General features: G+C 41.8%; 1 protein-coding gene across 3 annotated transcripts in view; it reads right to left on the bottom strand.

The window, feature by feature from the left end:
- LOC126278977 (ATP-binding cassette sub-family G member 1-like) overlaps positions 1-16973 on the bottom strand; it is a 773827-nt gene extending 756854 nt beyond the window's left edge. For 2 of the 3 annotated variants that reach the window (XM_049979272.1, XM_049979273.1), the window contains exon 1: positions 16631-16823. The gene's annotated coding sequence lies outside the window, so the exon portion shown is untranslated. Of the gene's footprint in view, positions 1-16630 lie in introns of all 3 variants that reach the window. The other variant, XM_049979275.1, reaches the window with a different exon arrangement.
- Positions 16974-24793: the final 7820 nt, after the last annotated feature.

The following is a 24793-nucleotide window of genomic DNA, read 5'->3' as shown; positions in this document are numbered from 1 at the left end:
TACTTGTGATGGCAGTAGTAACGTAGCTGCAACATATGTGGACGTCAACTGAATGGGGTGTAATCGTTCAAATTTACTTTTAGCCTCTTGGTAAGTCAATCGGTCCAGGGTCTTGTACTCCATGATTTTCCGATCCTTTTGGAGTACTGTGCAGTCAGGTGACCAGGGGGAATGCTGCTGTCCGCAGTTGATACAAGTGGGAGGAAGCGCACAGCGAGTATCTGGATGCAGTGAACGTCCGCAACCCCGACATGTGGCGCTGGAAGTACCCGAATTTCCAGCACTTAAAGCACCACATAGGTGGGAGAGCGTATGATTTAACGTCACAGAGTTAAACCATCACTTTGATCTTTTCAGGTAATGATTCACCCTAAAGGCCAAGATGAAGGCACCGGTAGCAACCCTATTTTCTTTGGGTCCCCTGTAAACGCGCCATATTAAATGAACACTCCGTCGTTCCAGATTGGCGCGGAGCTCGTCGTCAAAGAGGAGGTCGCGATGGAAAATAATCCCCTGGACCATGCTGAGGCTTCTATGGGGAGTGACGGAAACAAGAATATCACCCAGCCGGTCACGAGTGAGTAACGCTCGGGATTGGGCTGAGGATGCTGTCTGAATCTCATCTTGGACAGCGCTGTCACTTCCCCAAACTTATCCTCAAGATGTTCAACAAAGAAATTGAGGCTTCATAGGTAGAAACGAGTCCCCGCCCATTCTGCTACAGGCTAAATACCGAGGCTCTTTTTTTTCTGTAGCCCTGCGTTCCTCCCATGGTGTAGCGAGGGAGGGAAAGGATTTAGTGTCATACGTCTCGGCATTGTATTCGATCTTGCCCTTCTTAGAGACTGCTGGTGCCATGCGGTCACCAGCAAGAGATGACTTAGTCCGCTTCATTGCGGGTCATCCGCCCACTCCGATCAGGGGCTCTCTCCGAAAGCGCCACCCAGCCACAACAAAGGCCACCTGGCATGATGGCAGGTCAAGCCATAAAATGGGACCTTGCCGGGAGTCCTGATTCTCCAGGTAGACAGGCATCTACTCCTTGGCACACGTGGGGAGTTTACAGCTCAGGCATCAGCAGTGCGATCCTTGTGTTGCCAGGATGCTACCAGCAAATGGGTACATGACGGCCCCACCACAACGGGCTGTCTACCGTGCTGCATATTGGGTGCAGAGAAATCCAATTCTATCATGGGTGCGAAAGAGGAGAGGAACAACGAAAGATGACATACCCCCGAAAGTGCCATTGCGCAAATGGTTGAATTGCAAGTGGAGACGCAAAGTCATGACAAGATGTTCACAAGATCGAATCTAAGGGCACTATGGGTAAGCTCATGCACCACGTAAGGCGTCCTTCCCCATATGGCCCGCACTTCTATAGAATTTGGAAAGTGGCAGGTCAAGCCATAAAATGGGACCTGAACTTATAGGGCTGGAAAGTGTGAGACTCCTTTTAGTCGCCTCTTGCGACAGGCAGGGATACCTCGGACTTGTTCTTACCCCCCGACGCGCATGGGGCAGTCCTAAATAATATTTAATAATTTTATGTGAAAAGTACATACTACTCCAGTGGTTTCATTTAGAAACCACTCATGACAGCAGTAGTACAAACGCAAATTTACTTTATGTAACTTTAGATATACTCACTTTCAGCGTTAATTATCTCCTCAATATGATCGCTATAAAGACCCCCATATTTCATACTCTCTTACGTTCACGCAGCACATCTACGCAACGACTGTTGTTTTGAACGCTATACTGAATTGCTACAATGCACTACCTTTGTGGAAATCTCTCTGTGTATCACTAGATGTCTGTCTTGCAATAGTATCGGTGGTTTCATGCGAAATCAACGGTACTTTTAAAAAAATAATAAAATGGTAGTTTCTGGTAGAAACGTTGGTACTCAAAGCTTTAAATAGAGAAGTTGTAGAGTTCTACAAAAGTCGCAATGTAGATAAAATTGAAACAATAAAATGCATCGGTGCAGTAAGAGAAGACCGGATGGATGGGTTGATTAATACAATTTGATATACCAGGACAGGAAAATTTTTAGGCAGAAAATTCAAGAGTGGACACACAGCCTGGCAGGAAAACGCAAGAAGACCAGAACAGCATGGTCTGACGCATAGAAAAGAAGCCATCCCTATGTCTTATTTAGCACAGATACTTTTTTTTTCTTTTTGGGGGGGTTTCCGAATATAGGCCAACAAGTATCTTCTACTAAAATACATGGGTCAGCGTCCTCAATGTTGGTACTTATGGTGGTTGCAATCTATTGTTCTTATACCTTGTAAAATGCACTATACATCTTCGAAACGGTGAAACTAAGAAAATGAGATGCCGAATTAAGTTGTTGTCTTATACCGACCCATGCAGCTGCGTAGGTGCATTGAATTTTGATGGGACGCATGCATAATTAAAGACGTCGAAACAGAAAATGGGAGGAGAGGAAGGTGCTTGTGTCATTGTTACCCGCAATTAATCACGTCTCTCATTTACATACAAACGGTTCACGTGCTGCCCACAAAGCAGTTTTCTGAGCTTTGAAAAAGGCTTAAGAAAACCTTAAAAATGACTCTAATTTAAAAATGTACTTCAAATTTTCCTAACGAAAATATCGCAAAACACTAAATATCAATGCATGACTAAAACAGCGAAACACAGCACGAACGGAAGATTGGAGATAAAAAATCACTGCCACTTGATGAATGGTAGCTCGTCCTAAATGAAGAAAAAGGTAATTTAATGCGGATGAGTAGGAAGAACACATTTGGAATGTTCGGATACAGTATTACTAGTGTCCAGCTTCACACAGTCAAGTCGTTTATATATCTGGGCGTAACGTTGCTAAGCGGTAAGAAATGCAAAGAGCATGTGAAAACTGTGACATGGAAGGCAAATGGTCGACTTCAGTTTATTGGGAGACTTTTAGGAAAGAGTGGTGGTTCACCTGTTAAGGAGACCGCCTGTAGGGCGCTAGTGCGACCTGTTTTTGAGTACTGCTGGATTGTTTGGGACGCTTACTAGAAGGAAAATATCGAAGCAATTCAGAGGAGGGCTACTAGATTTGTTGCCTGTAGGTTAGAATAAAATTTAAGTGAAGGCGGCGTTCTTTTCGGGAAACAGTATTAAGAAGCTTTAGGATACCGGCATTTGACGCTGACTGCCGAAAGATTCTGCTCACGCCAACATACATCGCGCATACGGCTACGAAGATATGATACTAGAAATTAGGGCTCATACGGAGACAATGTAAAAATGCAGTAAATGAAACAGGCAAAGAGGAATAGAAACGTCTCAAAAATGAGATCGACTGGAAATACAAAATGGCTAAGCAGCGATGGCTAGAGGACAAATGTAAAGATGTAGAGGCGTATATCACTAGGGGGTACGATGGGTACTGCCTACAGAAAAATTAAAGAGACCTTTGGAGAGAAGAGAACCATCTGTGTGAATATCAAGAGCTAAGATGGGAAGGCAGAAAGGTGGAAGAAGTATATATAGGGTCTGTACAAGGGCGATGTACTCGAGGGCAATATTATGGACATGGAAAAGGACGTAGGCGAATATGAAATGGGCGATAAGATACTACGTGAAGAATTTGACAGAACTGAAGGACCTAAGTCGAAACAAGGCCCCGGGAGTAGACAACATTCCATAGCACAACATTCCATAGCCTTGGGAGAGCCAGCCATGACAAAACTGTTCCAATATTATGAGACATACGAAATTCCCTCAGACTTCAAGAAGAATAGAATAATTCCAATCCAAAGGAAAGCCGGTGTGAAAATTATCGAAGTATCAGTTTAATAAGTCTGCAATATACTGACACGAATTCATTACAAACCGATGTAAAAAGCTGGTAGAGTGCGATCTTGGAGAAGATCAGTATGGATTCCGTAGAGATGTTGGAACACGTGAGGCAGTAACGACTCAACGACCTATCTTAGAAGATAGACTAAGGAAAGAGAAACCTGGGGCAGAAACGCAGAGTAACCCAAGGTTAGTGGATTGCTGTAGCCTGTTGTGGGGTTATGTACCGCTGCGGGCTACAGCGGGGACGAAGCCTCTCCGTCGTTTCTAGGTCCCCAGTTCCATATCATACAATACAAGTCGTTACGGTTACGGTCGGCTACATCTGATAACCCCAACGAAGGATCGCAGTATTGTGCACCAAGCACATCGTAACTTCTTGACACCTGCGTCTACCATCCGAGCAGAAGTAATGGACTCCCTCCAACATTCTGTGTCATCCCGCGCCATGGGTCGCAGAGTAGCTGCAGGCTGGCTAGGGAACTACCGTTCGATGCCAGGCTACCTTTAACACCACACCCCAGACGTGTGTGTTTGGAGTGATCCCGTGAGAGGGAAGCATGGACTGCAAATGCATGGGATGACAGTGTGCTCAGTGACGAATCGTCTGTGACTATGACGGCGACCTGGGGAACAGTTCCATTGTTCTGGAGAGGCACAGTTATATTTCTCCTGGCGTTATGGTGTGGGAAGCCACTGTGTATGACTTCAGGTGACGTCCGCTAGTGACTGAGCGAACTCCGATGACTGAACGGCATGTCACTGACAACCTGCGACTTCATGTGTTACCTCATATACGACAGTATTGTTGTGCCCGTTTTCAACTAGACAATGCACTTCCATATATGCCATTGTCTATGAACTGTGTACGTGTTGAGGTACAGTCGTGTCCAGTTGGGTTCACAGGATCTGTGTCCAAAGAACATGTATAGGACGTAAACTCCTTCGCAGTGCCACTGTTCGCGATGTCGGGGACCAGTTAACAACATTTATGGGCCAGCTTGCCTGAGGAGAGGATGCAAAGGCTTCCTAACCGAATCGATGCTTGCATCGAGGCTAGAGGGATGCAACATCATACTGAAAAGTGGACTGATGCTACTTAAGTCCTTTGTAGATTTTACTAGAATCTGTATTCACATAAATTCCAAGTTTCTACCAATACAGAAATGGGAGTTTTATATAAGTACATTTGCAAGACATTTACCTAACCATAATATTAGACATAAATTTAAGTGATATTAGGTTATATACACTAATTCTGTTGAAGATCCACAGATTGGGATTTTCATGTATGATTAGAAGCACCAATTCGCGAGAACTTCTGACCAGCTCTAAAGAACCTACAGTAAGGAAAATAAGTCACAGAACATCCCAACAGCAAAAAGTGTCAGCCGCAATAGATCTACCTTGTGATGCTAAATCTAATCCATAACGTAATTTTTTCAGGCGGCTCCCATCACTCACGTTTCCAAGGTTTACAGTACAGTAAATCAAGTAAAGCTTTTCTCAACCGAATCTGGTTTGAACACAGCAGGGCTTTACTTGGCTTGCTACTATTGGAAATAGTATGAACTTATTTTCCTTGGACCTCTGAACCGTCACCTGGTATCAACAATTTTATATGAACTCTGAAGCGCTGTGCAACTTGGCGTCTTTCACGTAACAAATCATTGAGAGAAACGAAAGAAGAGATAACATATTTCTTTTTAATTTCCTGACTGTCTCTTACATACCACAATGAGTTGAATAAAGGCACGATGGAACGAAAACCTGCACTAATCTTACAAATTATGGGGAGACACTACGCCGCAGTGGTACACAATCTCCCACCACGACCTTCCTACTAAAATTGTAGAAACAGCAGAATCTTTATAGCGACAATGGCACGACTCCAGTTTAATCACAGGCGATTATGCCAACATCCCTACCACTTCAACATGATCCCATGTTCTTGGCAATGCACTACGAACGAACATTTGAACACTTAACCAGAGAAGACCAAAATAGTATGTAAACTCCTGTGCGATTTTATAGCGAAAGCGCAAATAATAACATAGGAAAATTATTTGTGATATGAGCAAACCTTTTATATTAATGATGATATTTTAATTTTCTTAGATCACAGACTTAATTTCAGGTTAAACTGATAATTGTTGTTATAAATGCACTTTCGTCGCATGTTTCCTTTTGAAGGTTTCACGTTGTTACACATTTAGGCTAAATGTTAAAAAAATCATTTTGAGGTGGGCTACATAGGAGATGTCCACAAGTCATTAACCATTTTTTTAAAAAATATTAGCTATTAGGAGAACAGTTGTAAGATTTCCCTTTGGATGTGTTTTGACGGCATTATTTTAAGTTATATCCATGGTTAGTAAGTTGCATTATAAGAGAGTCAGAATGACAAAGGGAGCGATAATCGAACGTAAGGAAGAAGGCGTTCATAAAAATAGTTCATAAAAATACGGATAAATAATGTGCTATAACGCAGCAGTGTTCAAATGGCTCTGAGGACTATGGGGCTTAACATCTTACATCATCAGTCCGTTAGAACTTAGAACTACTTAAACCTAACTAACCTAAGGATATCACACACATCAACGCCTGATGTAGGATTCGAACCTGCGACCGTAGCAGTCGCGCGGTTCCGGATTGAAGCGCCTAGAACCGCTCGGCCACCGCGGCCGGCCGCAGCAGCGTAAGACGATATCAACAGTGTGAAAACTTCACTGCTTTTCTCGCACTTGGATTTCAAGGCCAGTGAAGAGACTCATAAAAATTTTTCTATATCGGCCACTGTGCAATTATTTTAAAAGATGCCAAAATAAAAGAGTCATGTGTTAAAAACCAGCAATTTTTACGAAAAGAGAAGTTCCGAAATTAAGAGATTGGTTTATTTAGATTATACGTGGATATAATGCACTGTGTGCCTAGTTCAATGATCAATTTTTTGCTGGATGCTCAGGGAGCGACAGCTATTCTACTTTTGCGAATACTAGAATGTAATCTGTTATTGAGCTCTCTCTCGCGCTCTCGCTGTCACGCTCGCTCTGACATTGCGGTACTGCTACAGCTACCCAATCCTCAGCTAATTTTGTTGAGGTGCGTTTGGTGGGAGAGATCACAGTACAATGCGATCATCAACAGTTTACATTTTGAGATAGAAGATGACGCTTGTTTCTGAATGGCAGGAGCTCACGTTGCGTAAATTTGCAAGATACGAAATATATTCATTGAACGATTCTGTTTAAAAAGACGCCATCTCAGTTTTCCGGACAGTCATAGCCTTGCGATCGGGCATGAAACAATAACAAAGACTTTTTATACGTGGTCAGCTGCTTGTTTCTGACTAAGACGAAGTAAACCACCTAAATTGTAATATTGCATTCATATTTCACCCTCCAAGACAATATCTAAGAACGCCGAGTCCCTCTCACTTCGATATTTTAATTTCAGCCAGGTGCGAGAAGCCCAGTTCGCACAAATAATGTAATTGAAAATGTTAATAACACATAAACTACCATCTCGGTGATAGTCGGGCATTCACTGTTTATTGACAACCAAAATGGACCCAAAGCACTACGAAAAATTATGATTCCAATGTTCTACCTGTATACAAATCTTCCAGTTTCACATGTAAGCCTAAAACTTAAATATTCGGAAGATGTTTCGAATCCACGAGTGATTCATTAACTCGGTCAAACTCTTCAATACCCTCTCCAGTTTTTTTTAATTATGCTGTACGAGTGCTAAATGTTCTTTAATTACGTCCAACAACACCTTATTATCGCTAGTAAGGGACCATGCAGTTGGCAACATCTCCCACGGTCCATTTTCAATTGCCTGAATCCAAAAATTTACCTTATTTATAAATACTTGAATATTAGACATTCCAGTCAGGATATTTTCTTTTCTACCTTGCCTTAGCTGTTTAGTTCAGTCAAGAGTACAAAAATATCGTAAATATATTATCTGCAAATAAATCCACATAATCGTGCCCCTCAATAGCAAAAACTTCAAGTATCTCATTTGTAAGTTAAAAAATTCGCGGTAACACTAACTTGCTACTTGTTTGTAGCAGAAGTGTAGTGCGACACGGAACGTTGAAAACCCGCATATTTAGGAGCCGCGATTTTGATGAAGTTCGCGGCTTTTCACCTCGATTTTCAGAGGAGATGGCAGAGACTGTGCAAGAATGGATTGCGGTGAATGAGACAATGGTCGGTTCATAAGATAGGAAGAAGCTTAAGAAGCAGCTAAAAACTAGAACAATTATCAAAACAAGGCAGTAGAAATAACAAGAGGGACATTTCTGCTAACCTCCCCCCTCCCCGAATTTTAGGGAAAAGCACATACAGCCAGCTTTACACAAGATATGCGGTGTTACGAAGTACTCTCACCCTACCAGCATAGCCGGTGTAGTGTGAAGTGGATATTGCCAATCAAGTAAAAGTAGCGACACATGGCTGTTTCCACTATGTGCGCGTCCACAGTAGGGCCACAGTGGTAGGGCTGTTGTTAAAATATCGATACATCGATAATCTCACCAACAAGTGTTGATACCTACGGGCGACATTACCTCACACGAGATATCTATGTCAAAACGACAATATAGAGTGCAGATATTTTTATTTTATATTGTATTTCTTTCACAGTTTTCGGTAAATATTTGAAGTTATTCTTTTAAAATTGTAGTAGAACATAATTTTACTTTCATTGTATGAAGGAGTCTTACTACTTCACTTTTCATCATGTCAAACCTTTCGCTTTGACGGTGTGAAGCAAGTGTATGTGGCACAAAAGGAAGAAGTGCAATTGCACTGGGCGGTGGCTATATGAGTGAAATACGAAAATTTCCGATGTGAAGAAATAGCAACCCAGTCGCATGAAGAAAATAATAATTCAACGCAGTATTCACGTCAGTATTCTTCAAAAACAGTTTCTGAAAAAGATAAACAAAAATCTGAATGACAAGACTGGTCTTTACGGTGGGTGGAGAAGTCTCAGGGGAAATGCTGACGTAATCGGCGCTACCAACAGAATCTGCAGTTTTGACACTGCAGCTGTTAGGTCACTGGCGTTGCCAGAAATGAAAAAAAGGGAAGTCGACATTAAGTGTTCCGGACAAATCCGATATGTGACGAAAGCGAGCAACGGACCCATCGGGCACCTCTTATTGTGACACTTACATGCAGCAGCAATCGTTGGGGAAGTGGTTAACGTCAAGGACGTACGTGCTTCGTTTTTCTTGCAATTCTTGCTCCACAGGGACTAAGCAGGCTTCTAGCTTGTTGATGTTCAGAGCATCTAACAGTAAGTCAATACTTAAACACATATCCTAAAACCGGCAGTATATATACACCGTGCAGCCGATGTTTCTATACGCCATTATCTCGATATTTTTTCCGTCGATACATTGAAACCTTTCGATGTCATATCCGATACTATTGCTTAAATATCAATATGTCGGATACCCGATATTTTTACCATATCAACACTCCTAGCCCAGGGCCACAGAGCACGTTTCCAAACAGTCGTACAAATAAATATGCTTAATGTACGAGGGTAGGTCAATTATTATCCGCAAAGTAGTTATAAAATTTTATAGTAATCATCATTTTTCGAGATAATCTCCTTGCGATTTCAACGAACTTGGTCCATGGTTGTACAACTGTACAAGCTTCCCGATGCCCTCATAAAAGAAGGTTCTCGGTTGAGCTGCGAGCTAGGAATGCACCGCTTCTTTCACTGCTTCGTCCGAGGCAAATCGACGGCCCCTTGATGCCTGTTTGATTGGACCAAACAAGTGATGGTGAGAAGGGGGGCAAGATCGGGAAGATCCAGTACTTCAAATTTGAGTTTCTGGGGCGTTTCAGCAGTGTGGCCAGCAGTATGCGGACGGGCATTATCAGGGCAACAACACAACACTTTCCGACAGCAATCCGCGGCGTTTGCTTCGAATTGCAGGCTTTAGCCTGGCAGTAGCTCTCACTGTAACGAACACTGTTTATTGTTGTGCCCCTTTTCCCATAATGTTCCAGTACTGGACCTTCTGCGTCCCAAAAAACCGTAAGCTTCAGTTTTCCTGTGGACGGTTGGGTTTTGAACTTTTTTCTTGCACGGTGACTTTGGCTGTTTGCATTCCATGCTTTGCCGTTTACTCTCCGGCTCGTAATGACGGATCCATGTTTCGTCATCCCTAATGATCCTATCTAAGAAGTTGTTCCCTTCGTTACCACAGTGATCAAAATGTTTTTTGTAGATGTCCAAGCGCGTTTGTTTATGCAACAGTGTTTTATTTGGGGCCGATCTCGCACAAACTTTATGAAACCGAAGTCTGTTGTGGATGATTTCGTTGGCGGAACCGTGAATAATTTGCAGACGATGTGCCACTTCGTCAATAATTAATCGGCTGTCTAAGAGATTCATGTCACGTGAACGCTCAATGGTTTATTCATTTGTGGCGGTAAACGGTCGGCACCTTCATCTTGCGTAACACTTCTGCGAACATTTAGGAATTTTTCAGTCCATTCGTAGACACTCCGTTGTGGCAAAACACTGTTCCCGTACTGTACCGAAAGTCTTCGATGAATTTCGGCCCCTGATACGCCTTCCGACCACAAAAATATAATCACTGAACGTTGCTCTCATTGGGTGCAAATAGACAGCGGACCAGCCATGATTAACAGCACGCCAGCGATAACGCAACTAAGCTAGCAGCTTGAAAATTGCAAAGATATAACAACAAATAAACAAAAGCACCCGTCATCAACGTAGGACGACAGTACTACCAAAATTAAAAAAATAAATAAATTGCGAATAACAATTGACTTACCCTCGTACGAATGTGTAGCTACAGTAAGCAAAGTAAATGTGGCATGCAAAATGCAAATTCTCTGTAAAGTGTTTTTAGCTCAGAGCTTGACTACAAACAATATTTATAGATCCAGAAGAGTTTCTATAAGCTGGACGCATCTGTTTCGCGTGTCTACAACACGATTTTGTAAACGGTCTGTTGTCACGCCTCTTCATACCTCTATAGACTGCTGCTGTTTTCGCCTACAGCCATTTGCGCTTCGCAGTTGTAAGCTGTCGAAAATGCTCCCAAATGTCAGCGATTTCCTTCGGTTGATTCGACTAAAGGAGTGTCCCAGTAGTAAAGTGTAAACGCATTAAAACTGTATGCATGGTGCAGCATTTTTTTCATGTTTCTCGGTGCTTAGAACGTCATATTATGCGTCGTACAATAAAATATTTTTGTAGCTACGTTGAGCTTCATATGTGGACACTGCGAAGTATGTTCAAAATAGAGTTAGTAGCAAAGAAGTAATAAATTTAAACATCATGCAAATGTGGCAGTTTTCCACACACCTCAGTGTTTATGATGTCACTTCTTTTGATCTAAGTGTCACACAATGATATACAGCGGCATTTGTGGACACTGTCTAAGTAGTACGTTACGAGTAGAGAATTAGCAAAGAAATAATTAACGTAAACGTCCACAACAATGCAGCGCTTTTTCACATATCTCAGTGTTAATGACGTCATATTTCCTGAACTATGCGGGTACCATGATATAATTTTGCAGGAGCATTTATCAGCATATATAGATACTGTCTGCGAAATCTATTGAGAGTAGGGTTTGTAGCACAGAAGTAACAAATTTAAACGTCGTTCAAAACACGCCTCATCTCCTGAGCTATTATAGATAGGTGGTTCTCACCCCCACAACGATTGTTGCCTGGCAGTAAGGGTTATATGCAGTTTGGTTCAAACCGGTCCAGTGGTATAGGTGGACTTGTGGGTATGAATTCAGACATTATTATGGAGCAACTAAAAAATTTTGTGTATTCGACAAGACTGTATTACATAGGCTACATTTGATGTGATGATTTTGAAAAATCGTTTAAAAGATAACTACAAAATGGTAGATATATGTTTCCGTTTGTTCCCCGCAGTCAGTTTTAACTGAAAACCTGTAAATGGCAATGGGACGAATTTAGAGACTTTTCCCGACATTTACCGATCATAGCCAGAATGGCAGGGCACTTAAAATATAATACGGATTGTTTCCTCATACTGATCATGAATTTGTGAACTTCATAGCCTCTGCCTGTGACACTGACCTTCGGCAAGGGATTTCCCTACTGACAATCAATGGAAGACTTTTCAACTTATTGTTTGTGATTGATAAGCACAGCGGAAATAATATAGAGAAATAAGACGTGTTACTGGTCACAGAACCGGAGCAGGATGAGGATCGAACACTGCTCAGACAAGAATATAGATGTTCTGTATTGTCATCTTGCATCACAAAAATACAGGGTTGCGCACAAAAAACTGGCCCCGTGTAGCTCGCCAATTACGCACTAATTGTTGCCCGCCACGACCAAATACAACAACCACATTAGCTTATTTGTTATTTCTTTATTATCTTATTATTAGATGTTTAGCATGTGTAGTCCTGCATACATATCATAGGCTCGGTGGGTATTTTACGTTGTATAGAAACAAGCTACTGTCTTAACGTTGTTTGAATCACTTTTGGACTCTGAAGCCATCCTATATCACTACAATTAATGTAAACACAACAAAATGTATTCGTTGAGGTATGCTTCCAATTGAGTTTTCCAGTAGCTAATAAAATGTTACAGGTAACTATGAGTGTTTCCAATTACATATTGGTAGGAGGTTTCTTGAAATACTTCCGTTTCTGACACATGTATCACTTGTGTAGAAACGTCAACTGTAAGAAGTAACGCTGTAAATACGATGTTAAAAGCCCAGAAATATAATTTAGCTGCAACATTGTCGCCGGCCGCGGTGGTCTCGCGGTTCTATGCGCGCAGTCCGGAACCATGCGACTGCTACGGTCGCAGGTTCGAATCCTACCTCGGGCATGGATGTGTGTTATGTCCTTAGGTTAGTTAGGTTTAAGTAGTTCTAAGTTCTAGGGTACTGATGACCACAGCAGTTGAGTCCCATAGTGCTCAGAGCCATTTTTTTTTTTTTGCAACATTGTCAATTACTGTACTAGAAAGTTTGAGGAATGTAAGGTTGTAGCTACTGTCACTTAAGTACATAACTACAAACGACTGAAGAGTTTTGTTCCAATAAATGTTTCAGAGCGTTGCGCAAATCAAAGGACGAGTTGAACGTACATACAGCCTTCATGGAACTTGAGATGTTTCCGTCAAATGTGTCTGCCTCTTGACAGCTTTGCTGATGCCCCACGCAGAGCGCCAGATAATCATGACAGGTTATCTATAAAAACTGACTGGAGAAAGAAAAGTAAAAACATCACATTTTCATAATTTTACAATTAAAATATTTTTTTTTTCAAAATCGCCACATCACACATAGCTTACGTAATACTGAGTGTTACGATTAGGCAAACCAGCTCATTTTTTCCATAATTATTTCTGAATCATGAAACATAACGATCTCGCCTCAACAACCGAGGACGCGCACGGGATAGAAATATACACGTGATGCAGTTGCTACTCGAGTGGCAATACACACTGTCAGTGCAGTTGTACGCTCTAGAATAGTTAACTGAAGATAAGTATAAAACTATTTGATTTTTTATAAGTATAGCAATGTTTAGTAAATGAATTGCATGTAATTTCTGTGAAAATTTATAGTAATAAGTGAGTGTGAAGTAATTAAAAATTAACAAGCACCTTCTTAAAGTCGACAGAATTAAATTACATTTAATTTCTTTAAAAACCTAAAAATTCGTTCATGTCTAAAGTCGAAATCCCTTAATTTCTTACAACAATACATAAATTTTCGCATCACACTTGTGTGGGACTTACTCACTTTTCAGAACACTAGCCTAAGACTTATGCCTTGTAATGGATTGCATGCTGACAAGTAATGGGTTCGAATTTTTAATGAGAAAACTCTTATAGATTTTTAAATAAAACGAACGTTATTAACATTCTACATCTTTATTCTTCATGTCTGCAAATGTCTCAAAATTATCACCTTGGCGACGAAGACATTTTTCCCAATAAGAAAAGTTTGTTGATTCCGTTACTGCAAAATGTTGGAGAGACCACTGACTGAGTCACATAACCCGCTGCTTGTACCGCTTCACCACTATCAAAGAGAAGCCCTCGAAGGTGTTCTTTAAGTCGTGGAGACAGATGAAAAATAAGTAAGGCCAAATCGTACTGTATGGAGGTTGATCGACCACAGTGAACCCAAGGTTTATGACTGTTGCAGATATCCCAAGGTTCTTGTGGTGCTGTGGCATTGTGATACTGAAGGAGACTTTGCTGAATGTATTGGCGATCTCTTCCAGTTCGAAACTCGATTACAGTCTCAACCTCCGACATAGTTTAGTGAGACACCGTTGTAATAGACCCAACAATTCGGAACCCTCCAGCAGTAGAGGGCTTCAAATATGTAGACAAGAAGAATAGAGGCCTACAATGTTAATAATGTTTGCTTTGTTTAAGAATCTTTTAAGAGTCATCACATAAAAAATTCAGAGATTACTTTCTAGCGTTGCCTCGAATAATCACCTCTCGTAAGCATTTCGAGTATCAAGATTCTTGAATGAAAAGCGATCATTCCTATGCTAAATTGATGTTGAGTACTTACCGTACTTTTACACGAAGCAAGGAAACAGTCTTTAGACAGTATTTTACCTCACGACCGGTAGTCTAACGCTACTCTCTATCCATTATGCGGTAATTATTCTGTACATAAAGTATTTTAATGAAGGTCTTGTAAATCACTACTTTCTTAAACTAGAACGTTAGTGTCAGCTACCTCTGTGACATAGTTCGCCATCCGCCAGTAAAAATAAATTCATTAAATATTTTTGGAGAATGACGTTTACATATTACAAAACTACTTCAGTAAAATTTCAAATATCTTTGTTTACTTCATAAAGCATGGCGGGAAGGCCCACTTATGTAGTAATACGGTTATTTACTAAAAATTGTTTTACAAATCCATGTTCCTTAACAACTTAATGTCTATTCGTCCACTGTCGATTATTCCAGACTTTTTATTTTGAGTTTAAATGTTTTTGGGGACTTTTTTAATTTTAACTACAGCCTATAGCCCTTAAATTTCGACGAATCCGTAAAATAATTTATCAAAATATATCGCTACAGTATGTTAAACACTAACTCCATTGTAATTGCAAAATTAATGCAGGTGAGGTCAAGGACACCGTTCGGTTATAGTGTGTAGATATTTATGGGCGGTATAAATTAAGATATTGATCAGAATTTCGTATAAAATGGCAATCTGGAGAATGATTATGATATACACAGTTTCTATCTGATTGTCTTGACCGCAAAGTCTTTTTAAAAATGAACTTCCTTTTAACTGAACCTCATGCATGCATGAACGACCTCTAGGATCACTTTGCATCCTATATACAGCTGGTTGAAGCATGGATGGTAGTTCTGATGATGTTTGGTTTTGTTGTACGCTCAACTGCGCGGTCATTAGCGCTTATACAAAGTCCCAATGTTTCACACACTCCAATTTCCTTACTTAGTCCAATTTAGCCACTGTCACGAATGATGATGATCATGATCATGATGAAATGATGAGGACAACACAAACACCCAGTCCCCGGGCAGAGAAAATTCCCACCCCGGCCGGGAATCGAACCCGGGGCCCCGTGATCCGGAGGCAGCAAAGCTAGCATGGTAGTTTTGACTTGTCTTATTTTCAAATCCCACGACTTGTTTCACTGCAGCAGAATGTGAGATATATCGTGGTTTTGTTATACCTACTGTTATCTGTTCTTAATCTATTACGTGGGTTACAATAGCTTTTGTTTATAACGGATTTGATGGTGAAATACTGTAGATGAAGGTGGATTTGATAGTAATTTGATTTATTTAATTTAACTGATATTGGCTCTGAAGAGTATACACATCGCCCGTCGCTCTCATTATTAATTATTCTATTTTGATTATTTTAAGGCAGCTTCAATTTAGATAAGTCGTAACATAATGTAGGGGGCTAGTAATTTTTTTTTCTTTTCTATTATAGATTCTGAAGATAGGTATTGCATAACCGGGACTGGTAATTTTATTCAAAAAGCTTTGTGATCAAGAAAATCGAATAAAAATTATTAACTAAGATAAATGCGATCAATGCACTGTGAAAAAAACCGAATAGCTCACTGCAGTCTCTAAATACTATTTACTTTGCTTTTGATGATATCGTGTGGTTTTGTAGTTACCAGCTGCAGTAGAAGTAGATGCGAGACTTCACATTACTGTAAAATTCAGTCCTTTGTAAAGACAACACTTGTTTTAATATTTTTATACGGCTGGCAGTATAAAATACTGCTGTTGATCGAACGCAATCGCACACCACTTTTTATACATATATGACGTCGAAATACTGTATCTACTAACATTCATTAGCTTCGTCAATTCACAATCAGTCACCTTTCAACCTAACTCTGACCTCGGGCTATGCTGCAGATGAGTATGTCGCAACTACAAAGATTTTTTTTTTTTTCACATTCATTACTTTTCTCGTAGACGCATCAAATCTTGTGCTCAAATGCCGATTTTAAACCGGAGTGGTATTAACCGACTACATATTGCTCCACGAACTGTCTGTCCTGGGTAAGCGGCTAAATATTAATTATATATAAAGCTCAATAGTTACCTAACACATCCTGAGCATCATGTATACTCTTAACTACAAAACGACTCATCGTCGAACTCTATCGCTGGGAACGAACGTGTCTACTATAATGTTGCGTCAGCGATAAAAGCACGTGAGTAGTGAACAGCTCTCTGAGTCAGACAAGGCGTTTACTCACCACTACCAGTCCAGTCGGTGCGAAGTTCACAGCAACTGCTCCGTCACGAAGCAGGTGACTCTGCCCGCTTATGAACTACGGTAGCTTATACCGTACTTGCACACTCGTAGCAACACAACACGGTACAACACATCACACCTCCCCTGCTGCAGCAACCAAACTGCCTCTCTTGTCTATTCGAATGCGTCAGAGCGTGCACGCAGATGGCCGCCAAAGCCGCACATGCGCCCTGCAACCCGCGCCGTTAAAGGGGAGCACTCAGTCCACGCATATAGAGGCTCCACTTAAAGGGCATCTGCTGGGGGAGGAAGCGACCTTGGGAAGGGACGGCGGCGGGGTCAACCTGCCCGAGGTTCTTGCTTTTGTCGAGGCCGTCCTCGGAAGGACCTGCGCGTTATGGCACGTGGATGCTGCATTCCAGTTACATGAGAGAGAGAGAGAGAGAGCAAAACAAGGCGCTTCAGATGCTAATACTGGAAGGCGCACGTTAAAGTGGACCCGACTACACACTTGTCCCCAATTACGCACGAATTGTTGCCCGCAACTAGCATACAGCAAAAAGTACGTAAACATGTGTTAATTAGATAGTACGGAAATAACAAATAAGCTAACGCAAACGTTTATATTTTCTGAATTGATCTTATCTTTTACATTACATTACACTGAGTGCTCAGAATAGCCCTCCTTGTGGTTCAATACATGTCAACATACATTCTGGACAATTCTGACGCATCAGTTCCCAAAATTTCACTACGAGTATTGTGCTTCAAGTTTTTTAACGTTATTCGAACCTGCGACCGTTGCGGTCGCGCATTTCCAGACTGTAGCGCCTAGAACTGCTGGGCCACCCCGGCCGGCTCCTCTGAAAAGACAACGTACTTAACGATCACAGAGGGTACATCACAGTGAGATATTTATTTCACACATCTTAACCGAGTCGCAAAGACTTTCGTTCTTACAGAACTACTCGCGACAGCTTCGAAACAACAGATGACAACTCGTGGGCGACAATAAGCATCCTATTCTCGGGGCCGGATTTTCGTCCTCCACCATCTATTTACTAACTGTAGGTGTTTGTATACTGTTGTTGTTGTTGTTGTTGTGCTCTTCAGTCCTGAGACTGGTTCGATGCAGCTCTCCACGCTACTCTATCGTGTGCAAGCTGCTTCATCTCCCAGTGCGTACTGCAGCCTACATCTTTCTGAATCTGCTTAGTGTCTTCATCTCTTGGTCTCCCTCTACGATTTTTACTCTCCATGTTGCCCTCCAATACTAAATTGGTGATCCCTTGATTCCTCAGAACATGTCCTGCCAACTGATCCCTTCTTTTAGTCAACTTGTGCCACAAACTCCTCTTCTCCCCAATTCTATTCAGTACCTCCTCATTAGTTATGTGATCTACCCATCTAATCTTCAGCATTCTTATGTAGCACCACATTTCGAAAGATTCTATTCTCTTCTTGTCCAAACTATTTATCGTCCATGTTTCAGTTCCATACATGGCTACACTCCATACAAATACTCTCAGAAACGACTTCCTAACACTTAAAATCTGTACTCGATGTTAACAAATACCTCTTCTTCAGAAACGCTTTCCTTGCCATTGCCAGTCTACATTTTATGTCCTCTCTACTTCGAACATCATCACTTATTTTGCTCCCCAAATAGCAAAACTCCTTTACTATTTTGAGTGTCTCATTCCCTAATCTAATTCCCTCAGCATCACCCGACTTAATTCGACTACATTCCATTATCCTCGTTTTGCTTTTGTTGATGTTCATCTCTATCCTCCTTTCAAGACACTGTCAATTCCGTTTAACTGCTCTTCCAAGTCCTTTGCCATCTCTTACAGGATTATAATGTCATCAGACAACCTTAAAGTTTTTTTTTTCGTCTCCATGGATTTTAATACCTACTCTGAATTTTTCTTTTGATTCTTTTACTACTTGCTCAATATACAGATTGAATAACATCGGGGAGAGGCTACAACCCTGTCTCACTCACTTCCCAACCACTGCTTCCCTTTCAGGTCCCTCGATTATTTATAACTGCCATCTGTTCAAATGGCTCTGAGCACTATGGGACTTAACATCTATGGTCATCAGTCCCCTAGAACTTAGAACATCACACAACACCCACTCACCACGAGGCCGAGAAAATCCTTGACCCCGCCGGGAATCGAACCCGGACGCGGGAAGCGAGAACGCCGGCCGCTGTGGTCGTGCGGTTCTAGGCACTTCATCCCGGAAATGCGTGACTGCCACGGTCGCAGGTTCGAATCCTGCCTCGGGCATGGATGTGTGTGATGTCCTTAGGTTAGTTAGGTTGTCTCATTGTGCTCAGAGCCATTTGAACCATTTTGAAGCGAGAACGCTACCGCACGACCACCACATTGCCATCTGTATACTAATACTTAACCTTTTTCACAGGAGAATCAATCTTAGGAAACGCAATGTGTAGTCGGTGCATTAATATCACTCTAGCTACGGTCGGGGGGAATTGAAGTCCCACTCAATGGAGGCCCACACACGAGCGACGAATCGTAGCAGCCCATCGCCGGCACGCGCGATTTGTCCGCAGATCGCATGTGTGTGAGCAATTGACACATAACTCCGATAGATGACTGGTCGCCCGAAATTCAGGAGTTGTCGATTAAATCGCATGCGAGGAAAAGAACGTGTGTGCAATAGTGTCGGTTTGCTGCGATTCCTTATCTAATTCACAAACAAATTATTGTCGGGGCAGCCGCAGCTGTGGTAATACAGTCGGTGACAGAATTAGCGAGACCCCTCGACTATTCGTTATGCTGAACTGCAAAACATTAGTGTCTGCGCTGGAGCATAAAAGGCTATGAAACACAGTGCTACCAACATATTGTCAACCTCGTGTCTGCCTAGCGTATGTTACAAGGAACGGAAGATGAGGTGAAAACAATTATCTACGAGCAACACAGCCAGTAGAAACAACGGGCACGCTTTTTTCTGCGACATGAAGTGGATATCGGATACAGGTTTTCAAACTGCTTTCAATTTCCTTTCCCACAGTGTACTAAGCTATTTAAGAATGATACATTAAGTTCTCCATACCTTTTACCATAGTTTCAGTGAATGAAGACGGCAATCAGAATTGAAACTGAAATTTGGGAACATTATTCAGACATTTCTTACACACTAGAATGGTTAAGTTACTTGTACAACGTGGATTTCCGTGGAGCAGAACACGGAACACAAATTGTCGACAGTAGCTAGACTTAAAGTAATCCTGCTCATACGAGATCGAGTCGACGGATGGTTGATGAGTGCTACAACCGCCACGTTTACTGGATCCAGGCAACAACATTTACTCGTTGACAGAATCGACGAAAGGGATCCTGTTCTACGCCCTTTGTTACGAATCTCTAGGAGCCATAGTGTATCGTGATGTTCGTATCGGCCGTCTGTCGGTTTCTGCAGACCGGATCCGGCAGGAACTAGGGTGGCCAAAACTGAATGGCGTGGTAGATCGTTGATGGTCTTCTCGTTAGTGCAGATTTCATTATGATTGTTGTCTCCACTGGTTGTAACACTTGTGGTTGACGTTGCAACTAAAATATTAATGTAAATTTATTAACTATGCGAGTATTCTAGCTATGTCATTACTAATGACAGTACACTCAATAGATACACTACTGGCCATTAAAATTGCTGCACCAGGAAGATGACGTGCTACAAGTGCGAAATTTAATTGACAGGAAGAAGATGCTGTGATATGCAAATGATTAGCTTTTCAGAGCATCCACACAAGGTTGGCGCCGGTGGCGACACCTACAACGTGATGACATGAGGAAAGTTTTCAACCGATTTCTCATACACAAACAGCAGTTGACCGGCGTTGCCTGGTTGAACGTTGTGATGCCTCGTGTAAGGAGGAGAAATGCGTACCATCACGTTGATAAGGTCGGATTGTAGCCTATCGCGATTCCGGTTTATCGTATCGTGACATTAATGCTCGCGTTGGTCGAAATCCAATGGCTGTTAGCAGAATATGGAATCGGTGGATTCAGGAGTGTAATGCGAAACGCATTGCTGGATCCCAACGGCCTCGTATCGCTAGCAGTCGAGATGACAGGCGTCTTATCCGCATGGCTGTTAAGTATTGTGCAGCCACGTCTCGATCCCTGAGTCAACAGATAGGGACGTTTGCAAGACAACAACCATCTGCACTAACAGTTCGACGACGTTTGCAGCAGCATAGACTTTCAGCTCGGAGACCATGGCTGCGGTTACCGCCTTCGATGGTGTCCTTAACGACGAACCTGGCTGCACGAATGGCAAAACGTCATTTTTTCGGATGAATCCAGGTTCTGTTTACAGCATCATGATGGTCGCATCTGAATTGGGTGACATCGCGGTTAACGCACATTGGAAGCGTGTATTCGTCATCGTCATACTGGCGTATCACCCGGCGTGATGGTTTGGGGTGCCTTTGGTTACACGTCTCAGTCACCTCTTGTTCGCACTGACGGCCCTTTGAACAGTGGACGTTTGATTTCAGATGTGTTAAGACCTGTGGCTCCACCTTTCATTCGATCCCTGCAAAACCCTACATTTCAGCAGGATAATGCACGACGGCATGTTGCAGGTCCTGTACGGGCCTTTCTGGATACAGAAAATGTTCGACTGCTGTCCTTGTCAGCACATTCTCCAGATATCTCACCAATTGAAAACGTCTGGTCAATGGTGGCCGAGCAACTGGATCCTCAGAGTGCGCAGTCACTACTCTTGATGAACTGTGGTATCGTGTTAAAGCTGCATGGGCAGCTGTACCTGTACACTTCTTTCAAGCTCTGTTTGACTCAGTGCCCAGACGTATCAAGGCCGTTATTACGGCCAGAGGTGGTTGTTCTGGGTATTGATTTCTCAGGATATATGCACCCAAGTTGCGTGAAAATGTAATGACATGTCAGTCCTAGTAAAATATATTTGTCCAATGAATACCCATTTATCATCTGCATTTCTTCTTGGTGTAACAATTTTAATGGCCAGTAGTGTACTTTTTATTAATATAATGTAAGGGGCAATCAAAAAGTTTCCGTTGGGAGGGCACACTAACCCCTTGCCCACATGTCGGTGCTTATAAACCCATCGGAGTTGCGGTGTGTTGCTTATACGGTACAGCAATGCCCTCAAACGGAAACGTCGCCACCTTATGTAATGAGCTGCCGGGCGATCTCGAAACAAAGAGTTCTAACGGTGCCCAGAAAAAAGTAAACTACCGAGGCCCAGGGTGCAGCAGTTATTAATTTTATTAATAGCGTATCTTAAGTGTACACGTAATGGAGAAACGAATTTTGTGATTTCCTGAATAAGAGCTGTATACCAAAGCCCATTTCTTGTTTGGTACCCAAAACTAAAAATATTGACAATCGATTGTGAGCGTCCACAGGTGTGCAAGGTTCTTATGTTTTAAAATAATTAATGGTAACCATACGATAACTTATTGGAGCCTAATGTTAACACATAGGAATATCTGAAATGAAACCCAGAGAATCTAGCAATGCTAACAGATAAGCAAGTCTCACAAGCTGAAATACCATTGGGCAGCAAACGACAGCTCAGGTACTGTCTTTTCTCGTGCTTCTTGAATTTCTACACACTGCTCACCTCTTTTTCTTGTCGCGAAAACTAACGCTCATGAAATTTTTACAAAAATGTGTATCGTAAACATTATGACGAAACTTTTGTTTTCATTCACAGACGTCTTTCTTAAATTGGAAACAATACTGATGGTAAGAAAAAAAAACACATGCAACGGAGAACTGTGTTTCACCAGTCGGATTTCTCGAAGCCATCGTATGTGAACACTTATATTTCATGTATAATTTTTCAGTAATTGCCAAAAGCAACATTTTGAGAGTAAGCAACGTAAACAATTTTAAATGACCGTGTCATCCACATCTGCCATGCTCTAATCTAATCCGATGTCACCCAGCTTGGTAGTGGGGTGACGTCATGTATGACGAGAATTCCGAATAACATCGACCTCGGCGTTCTTCGCTTGGTATTGCCAGAGGTGAAGAAGGTCTTTTGATGTGTGAACATTTTTGTCGCTGATGAACATCGACCACGAGACCTTCCGCATACTAAGCAAAAAACAGGCGTCCACTCCATTCACTCCAACCAACACAATCAGCAGAAAGCATACTTCTCAATAATCGTCTTATGTCAAAACCGGGAAAATTTTCGTGGAACCAGGCACTAATATGATGTTGCCAACAGGAAACCAACGTTTTTAGATAACTTATGCAAGGTAAAATGTCGTGTCTAAGATTCTAAATGTCGACTTGCTTCTCCGTAGTGGCAATCACACTGTGTGAAAACAAGAACAAAAATTAAAAATTAAAAGTAGACTATTAAATGCTCAGTACGATGATTTCTTCTCTTCAGTAGACGACAATTATTCTTTCACGAATGCTGATATAGAAGGACAGCATTGTCCTATGGCAGGTCTCAATTAGAATAGAGAAATCAAAACAACGGTTTCCGGTCAATGATAAAATGATGAGTGGTTTCCGGCTGGCATGCCGGAGTGGCCGAGCGGTTCTAGGCGCTACAGTCTGGAACCGCGCGACCGCTACGGTCGCAGGTTCGAATCCTGCCTCTGGCATGGATGTGTGTGATGTCCTTAGGTTAGTTAGGTTTAAGTAGTTCTAAGTTCTAGGGAACTGATGACCTCAGAAGTTAAGTCCCATAGTACCCAGAGCCATTTTGTTTCTGGATGGCGTCTGTCACTTGTGCATGAGTCGTATGTTCTTACAGAAGTTTGAAAGTCGGTAACGCTTCTTACAAGGGAGGAGATGAAAGTTCTCTCACCCTTTCAATCCTTCATGATCTAAACTTAAAACAGGCAGAAGCATAAAATACCACTTCGTTTCAATCTCAACAAAAAGAAGTCCTCATTCCAATATTAAGGATACTGTTCGTAATACATAACATGTTCAGACTAAGTTTGGGAATAGGTGGCACAGATGTCAACACAATGATGTCTAAAATTTGGTCGCAGGTCAGAACTCATCTCGCAGCAGGTTTATCTTTTAATGAGCTTCCATTTATGCGAGTAAAAAATTTGCATCCCGTATATTTGACATTCACAAATTCGTAAACTATGTGTTCGATTACCACCTTCGAAGGGAATAAAGTACCAAAATATCTGAACTTTCTATTCAACCCGTTCATACCATTTTTAAGGGAATGCAACTTCGAAAACTTTGAACTGTCCACTCAGCCCTTCCATGTCATGACTCTCACAATCGCTATCAGAACTGTTGGATGATTAACCAAAATATACTTTTCAGTCGCTAGATGAAGCTGTGTTCTTACTTCACTCCCCAGTATAAATGGAAAATCTGTTTTTGTGCAAATGTTCTGAACAGATCAGCATTGCCATGGAGAGAACGGAACAGAGATACTATCTACCATCGCGGAATACACGAAACATCTACGTGGAAATGTTTATCACAGTATTATGTCTCCTTAGTGAAAATTTATCTGTAATTGAAAGTAATTTTTCAGTAAACGAAGCACAGAATGTGTATACCAGTCACATCAAAAAACCCTCAAAAGCAAGGTCTTGATATGGGGAGATGTTCATTATACTGTAACTTGATACATTTGTAATGTGTCAGGCAAATCCAACATCTTCCATGAAAACCCTGACATGATAAGCAAATCCAGTAGTATGTCACATAGCTACGAATAAATCGTGACATTAAATTAAAAAAAGTTTACGAGTAACGAGTGAGCAAATGGAATACCACAGACTAACACAAGAATGCCTAAATGCGTGTCATACCTTCCCACCGTGAGACCGATGCAGTTCCGAGGGGAGAAACGAGAACAGAAGCCGAGAGCAGAACCGTGTTAAGCTAGAAGGCCCTACGATAAGGGACGGACTGGACACCCATGTCGGCAGCCTACCGCTAAGACTACCACCCGCAAGTTTTAGTGTGAGACTTTTTCGCGTCTCTGTTACATCAAGGACCACCCCGCAGCCCATCTTAGAAGCTAGAGCCCTCCAGAAAAACGGTATAGATCTTACAATAACACAAAAAGGGCCACTACCACCCGCAAGTCTTAGCGTGAAACTTTTTCGCGTGTCTGTTACATTAGGACCACCCCCCACCCC

Source organism: Schistocerca gregaria, chromosome 6 (genome assembly GCF_023897955.1).
Source record: "Schistocerca gregaria isolate iqSchGreg1 chromosome 6, iqSchGreg1.2, whole genome shotgun sequence".
Lineage (NCBI taxonomy): Eukaryota > Metazoa > Arthropoda > Insecta > Orthoptera > Acrididae > Schistocerca > Schistocerca gregaria.
The sequence above is the reverse complement of the archived record's forward strand: the minus strand, read 5'-3'. Positions and strand labels throughout refer to the sequence as shown.